The sequence below is a fragment of the Myotis daubentonii genome, chromosome 4 (assembly GCF_963259705.1).
Source record: "Myotis daubentonii chromosome 4, mMyoDau2.1, whole genome shotgun sequence".
Lineage (NCBI taxonomy): Eukaryota > Metazoa > Chordata > Mammalia > Chiroptera > Vespertilionidae > Myotis > Myotis daubentonii.
This window is the reverse complement of record NC_081843.1, coordinates 133,956-141,243: the sequence shown is the minus strand read 5'-3', so window position 1 is coordinate 141,243 and position 7,288 is coordinate 133,956. Positions and strand designations below refer to the sequence as shown.

General features: G+C 43.0%; 1 pseudogene; it reads right to left on the bottom strand.

The window, feature by feature from the left end:
- Positions 1 to 481: 481 nt before the first annotated feature.
- On the bottom strand, positions 482 to 3,322 carry LOC132232610 (UAP56-interacting factor-like; annotated as a pseudogene).
- Between the last annotated feature and the right edge of the window lie 3,966 nt (positions 3,323 to 7,288).

The window sequence follows — 7,288 nt, the reverse complement described above, 5'->3', positions numbered from 1 at the left end:
TGAAGGATCCTGGGTTGGATTCCAGTCAAAGGCATGTGCCTGGGTTGCAGGTTTGAACCAGGGCACATGCAGGAGGCAACCAATTGATGTCTCTCTCACATAGATGTTCCTCTATCTGTGTGTCTCTCTCCTTCCCTTTTACTCTCTCCAAAAATCACTGGAAAAATATCCTCGGGTGAGGATTAAAATAATGTGGTTACATGGTCTTTTAAAATGTATCTTTCAGTTATTCTCAGGTGTTCTGGACTAAAGGTTGTGCGGTATTGGCGAGCAGCCCTTGGCTTTTTGGCCATAATGCCTTGTAGAAATAGAATGCTTCTGAGTTCCCGAATGTTGTCTGTGTTCCTACTGGGTTTAGAGGTCTAATATAGCCACATTTGATGTTTTTTAAATAACTGTCAGGTTTGGGATTGTCTTTCCTCAAGTTATTTTCATAGTGTAGTCCCATGTGCTCTTATTCTGTATTAGTTTTTTTTTTTAAATAACAAGAAAACGAAAACATCTTTATTCCATATTTTCACAAACTGTTCTAAAGAAAGCAAACTGCTCAGTTGTTTATCCTTGGTTTTAAAATATACTGGTAATTCTAAACCAGTCTAAAATGTATTGTTAATGAATAAAATCTAAGCATTTATACTTGCAAAAATGTTTTTGTAATGAGTGAAGCATTGGCCTAAGGAGAGACTAAAATTTATTTTCAAATTGTGTAACTGGCTTCCAATAATCCCTTATCAGTAGACTTACTGGCAAAAACCAGATATTAAGGATCAGATTTAATTCTTTGGTAGAAGCATGAAACTGTTTCTGAGAGCTTTTCATGGCTAGCATAAACTAAGTAACCCAAGGAGCATGGGAGACAATAATGAAGTCTAGTATACAATGCAAGTCAGGCAGGAGCCATAACTTAACGTTTTGTTTTTAAACAGGGAAAATCAACACTAACAATACATTCTAGGGAAGGAATCTAAAACCTACTTAGAAGCTTTAATATTATATCAAACCAAAAGATTAAGCTTCAAAATGACTAAATTTATAACTGGATATTTTGCTGCATTTTGGCTTTATACTGTAGCTTGTAGTATACAACAATCTGAGGACTCTTAGCACTAGCTTGGCACAACTGACTAACTCCTCCTATCCCTCCCTCCAGAGTGTGGGGGGAAATAATATTCTTCTCACCATAAATGCCTCAATTTTATACAACTCAGAGTGAAAGGTATAAAAACAAGGTTACAACTATATTATCATTTTGCATTTTTTTCTTTGTGACATATACAAGTATATTTTTGTTTTGGGGGCTGTATACTGTTTAATTTAGCAAGTTTTAAGCCTATAAAATTTAACTTTTTGAATAAGAAGAGTATAGGACTTTATAGCTTTTAATTTTATCATCAAAATATCTAAGGAACTCAATCCACTTTAATAATGATAATGTTTCTAAATATCACTTGAAAAATTCTTTGTGAACACTAGACTCAAGACTACACTAAATCCAAACAGTATACCTATGACCTGGGTTTTAAAGTTTTTCACCTCAGTAACCTGCCTTCAACCTGCTACTTCCTCTCATGCTTTCTTCATTTACTTACAAAAATTGTCAGATTTTTACATTGGACTTTCTCCTCCAAGGCTCTATTAGGCATATTTGTAAACATGCATTTATTGCCTCCAAAGAGCAACATCTTAAACTGAGACTTATGCTAGAGTCACCTTTCTTGTTAAAATTTCAACTTTAAAGATTTATAACTCTGGAGCATTAGCCTAACACTATCTGAAAAATGAACCAAGTTCCAGATCTTCCCATAAATCTTAAAACCCAAAAGTAGAATTCTAAGTTTTTAAATATCTCTAATGAAGGAAGTCAACTGCACTTATTATATCAACACTATTAAAGGATAAGGGACAGCAACAAAAGGACCTACTCATATTTCTGAAGACCAAGATTTACCATGGCAAAGTACAAAAAGTGGGCAAAGGAGATGAGACCCTAAATACCACTATCATAAAAATAACTTTTGTCTTTCTGTCTTTCTGCTGTATGAGGAACCAAAAAGTCAACTAGAGAATTGTTCCATCTGGCTCAACCAAGAAATCTTTAACAACAGGTAGGCATATTCCCTGTTATTCTTTCAGGGCATTATTTATACATGTTAAAAAAAAAACAAAACTTCAAAAATAAAAAGAGTATTTAGCCTTGTGAATATTTTTAAATAATGTTTCTTGAATTTCTGTGATAAACTCTTCAAGTAATTCAACTTTTTTAACAGAGTCATCACTCAAAAGTCCCTTTAACATGGGTTCTACCCCATGGTTACAAAGCGGCTTCCTCCTTTGTTGAATGTGAGAGTGGCTCTTTGTTCCTTCAGGATTCCAAATCGCTCATTCAAAGTCATCCCTGTCTGTTTTCCCACATTATTTATATCAAATTGCAGGGGAACACCTTTAGGGACTTTCTTTACATCAGATTGCTCCCGTTTTGCCAAGAATGAAGGTACAGCAGTACGAGTTAATTGTGGTTTCTGAGTTACTGGGCACTGCACTGCTCCAGGGTTATCAATGGATACAGTTAAAATTCCTCCATTTGTGGTGGAAGTCCGCCATTGATGAGTTCTCTTTGCTACTACATCATCTAGCAGTTGTTCTGTGTTCAACAGGGCCTGAACCTTCAGGCCTCTTCTGAAAAGAAAAGTTGCCTGACGAGTGTCTTTCTGATGACTTATTTTATTTTCACTCCTGGTATAATTGGTTGGGATGTTATTTTTTCTATTTAGCTGGTTAGGTCTCTTAAGAACTGCAACTGGTTTTCTCTGCACTTCATTTTGTCTCAGAAGGTTTGCCTTCCTTTTTAACGCTGGAAAATATCTCTCTGTATTCTTGTCACTTAGAGGTGGTCGATTCGTAGGACTAATTCCTTTTCGAATTCATTGTTTTCCTAGTTGCAAGGCCAGTGATAACTCCATAATGACGTCTCTTCCCAGGCATCATTCTTCCTCCACGGCTCAGATTATTCTTACCAAAACCGGAACTCTGTTGGATTCCCCATCGTACTCTCATCCTGAATTGTCGGGCACCACTTTGCTGGAGTCTTCTATTTAGTCGTGGAAAATTCTGCTTCTTTCCTTCCTTTCGATTCAATTTGATGATATTGTCCAGAGACATAACAATTTTGTCGAGGTTTTCATTACTGTGGGGTTTCGGCGGCGGCAGCGGGATGGTCGTGGCTCCCACTAGCCGAGTACCAAACCGGTTCATGGCTGGAGGCGTCCTGCGGATTCAGTCAGTCGACAAGGCCAGAGACCTAGGCCTGCCACCTCCCACTTCTGCTCACAGACCACCTGCACCAAAGGAGCGCGCACGCGTGCTAGCAGAGTCCTCGCCTCCCACCCGCGGCTGCGCGCAGGGGGCCTGTATTAGTTTTGAAGGAAGTGTGGAGAGAGCTGCTATTGCCTGCAGCCCTTCTTCCTCTTATTTCTGATAAAAACTAAGTTTCCTAACACAAGTGTGAAGTAGAGTTGCAGCACCACTGCTCCTGCACTTTAGGGCTTTTATGAAGTAAAATAAGGGTGATTTGTTGGTCTAACAACCAAGACAGCTACTGAATGCCTAACAGGAAGGGCATTAACACAGCATGGGTATGCTGGACAAAGGGATGATTTCATCCTGCTACTCAGAACAGCATGCAACCTGCACCCCAGTCCAAGGTTTCAGGTTCCAGGGGCCCAGAAGGAAGCCCTTGTTAGGTGCACCTGGTGAGCAGGGTCACTACAGGGGCACATCACAGGCTCCATGTCATGAAAATGCCACAAGATAAAACTCCCTACAGCTAAAGTACTTGGTGTCAAGACGAATGGTCCTGGGTTGTCCTAACTCCCTCAGTGTCTCTGTGAGCTCAGCCGGATCAGGGCAGCTCTCTCCTGGTCCACAGTCTCTTGGGTCCTGTAACACTCCAGGGGGACGGGGTAGAGCTGGAGCTCTAAACTGCACAGCCAGGCTGTGTGGCACAGCAGCTTCTTTACGGTGGCCACGGAGAGGTGGTTCTCAGAGATGGTGAAGCCCCTGAGCTGGTGACAGTGGCTCAGGACAGGCAGGATGGCCTCGACTTGGGAGTCCACCATCCCACAGTTATCCAGGAGGAGGTCCTGGAGGGTGGGTGTCACTGCCCCCAGCAGAGCTCGGAGGGGTTCGGGACTCAAATCGGTGAGGTTGGTGGCATACAGACACAGGGACTTCAGCTGCCTCAGGTTCGGGCACTGGAACAGGTGTGTCAGGTCTGAATGTGTCAGCTGCCAGCAAAGCCATATGGAGAGTTTGTCCAAGGGGGTCTGCAGGCACCTAAGCATCTGGTCCAGACGGCCTCGGAGGAAGGAGGGAGATTCCAAGTAGAGCTTCTTGAGGTGCTACAGACTGAGCATCAGAGAGAGGAACTGGGAAAAGTATTGCTGTTCTTCCTGCTCCTCCCTTTCCCACTCCTCTTCCTCCTCCTCCTCTTCCTCATCCTCCTCCTGTTCATCCTCCTCCTCAGCTAACACCTTTATGTGGCAGACAGAGAGACTCTGCAGGTTACTCATCTGACCCAGGTAGAGAGCAAATGTCCCCAGGGTGGGCAGGTCCCAGGTGTAGTCCACTTCCACCTCCTGGAGCAGTCCAGCTGCACCGCATCCAGGACCATCCTGGCCCTCTCAAAGGGCACATCAAAAAACCTCAGTGACTTGCAGCACAGGTGTGCCAACCCTTTTCTCTGCCGGGCCCATTGGATGATGTACATGAAAAACTTATCCCTGTCCCTTTTATTGAAGTTAAGGTCTAGGAACATCTCCAAGGGAGCCAAGGGGTGCTCCATGTTGGGGCTGGAGCTGTGCACAGCCACTGGTCCTGTCTGAGAGCACTTCTGGGTGCTGTCTCCACACCACAATCTCCAGAGGTTGACATTCATGTTCCTTAAATCCAGCACCCGAAGTTTCCACCTCCTGGGGCGAATCTCTTGGGCAAGCAGAATGTCAAGCCCCTCAAACACTGCTTGTAAGTCCATGAATGGAGGCAGCCTCAGCAGGCTCCCCAGAGGGAGGACAGTGAAGGGCCAGGTGTGCACCAAAGCCTTCAGGGGCTTCCGCATTCTCCTATGGTAGGCCTGTAAGAGCTTAGATCATTTTAAAACTGTAATAGCAATGTGGTTGAAAATCACATGCTTGGGCTCATTTATGTTCATATATTCTATTTGTATAACAGTACCTTCCATTGTCTTCTCATGTTCTCAAGAGCAGGATTTTTATTCTTTTTAAAACTGCCTAATATGTAAACAATAACTTAACATATCTACATAAAATATAAAATGAGTGCCGACAGATAGGAGGTGTGGATCTCTGTCCACGTGGTCAGATTTTCAAGATCAGATTCCACCTGGGTAGTAGTTTTCAGTGGAGGAGCCAATGGACTTGGGGCTCATTTGGAAATCCTGGCGATAGGCAGCACTCTGAGAGGCAGGGTTGCTTCAATCCAAGTGTTGGGGGAATTTACCATCTTTTTCCAGAGAGCAACTTCCTCTGAAGTAGAGTCCATCCAGTCCACTTCAGTTTCAGAACTTTTACCTGAAAAGAAGCTTTGAGTTAAAAAAGGAATAGCGCATCGGGGAGTGGGAGGGAACTTGTTATTCTTTTTTAAAAGATATTTTCTATTAATTTCACAGAGGAAGGGTGACGTAGACAGAGATAGAAACATCAATGATAAGAGAAAATCATTGATTGGCTTCCTCCTACCCACCCCTCACTGGGAATGGGGCCAGCAACCTGGCCATGTGCCCTGCGGGGGAATTGAACCAAGACTTCCTTGTTCATGGGTTGATGCTCAAACACTGAGCCACACCAGCCGGGCAGTCATTCTTTAATTATAAGCACCAATGGAAGTCAGCTAGGAAGAGTTTTAACGTCACCAGGAGGGCAGATCTGGGACTCACTATAAGAAAGAACTGTTGAACCATCCGAGATGAGTACTCTATTCCCAGAGTAATGGTTTCTCTTCTCAGTCATCGAAAAGCTAGATGACAATCTGTCACAGGCATGGGGGAGTGGTAGGAAGGATTCCCACTGTGGGTTAGAAGTGACAGTAGATAAGCTCTGAGGAAGCTTGACTACAGCTTTAGCGTTGAGCAGACTCAATTTGAATCTTGGCTCCACAACTTACTCTGTTACTTAATTTCTTAGAACGCCAGCTGTTCTGGAGATAGCATTAGTAACTACTCATCAAATTGCTGTTAGCATGAAGTGAAATAATGCAAATAAAGCACTCAGTACAGTGACCAGTGCTCCATAAATATTGGTTGCTATTATTATTCAAAGCACACTTTTATCTAGAAAAGGCTATAATGTTTTTTTCAGGAAAGAGTAGTGACCAGAGCTCTTCTGTTCCACAATAAGGTAAGCTCTGCGTGGTGACACCCTGCACCCTGTTAATCTTCATATCCAGAGCCCACAGCACGCAGCTAGCACGCCTTCATTCACTCATTGTATTACACTTAACGGAAATATCTGTGTGCATTAGGAAGGAGCACATCAACAAACCTCTAGCGTCTCCAGAAGCATTTGGCTCACAGATGATAAAAAAAATGTAACAAATATTACCGGTTCCAAAGCTGATGCAAAGACCTCCAAAGACTGGTTGGTTAATTTGTAATGGTCTCAGACGGTAAGCTCTATGCAGGCTTCCGTCAGATCTTCAGGCCTGAACCCATCATACACCATGGTGTGGATGAAGACAGGGTTGCTGGTCTTCCCCACAGCTCTTGTCCTCTGGTGACTTTTCCGACTTATATCTGGCAGGATGATACTACCAAAGGAAACATGATTGTGAGAGCATTTGAATGAAATAGTGGACACTTGTGCTTTCCATACACTTCAACGTAGCTACTGGTGGAAGGAAGGGAAGGGGAGAGTGTAGAGAAACAGCACTGATGGTGGGAGCCTTCATGCGGGAAAGACGGTGCATTTGAGCGGACCAGACTTGCCTTGAACCTTGACTCTGCCACTCATTGGCTGTGTATTGCAGGGAAAATCAGTTAACCTCAGACACTTGCTTCCTTATCTGGAAGATGGGAGTGGTAACACCCACTTCACAAGGTTAGTATTAAAATTACATATTAAGCCAACAGCTTAGCTCAGTTTCTGCATTTAGTAAGTGCTTACTTTGTAGCAATTGTTTGAGGATTCCTTTAAAATTTGGAAGCACAGTCTATTCCTGATCATCTGGGATAGCCTAAGGAATTAGTCTTGTACAGAAATGGAAAAGAAGAGAAACC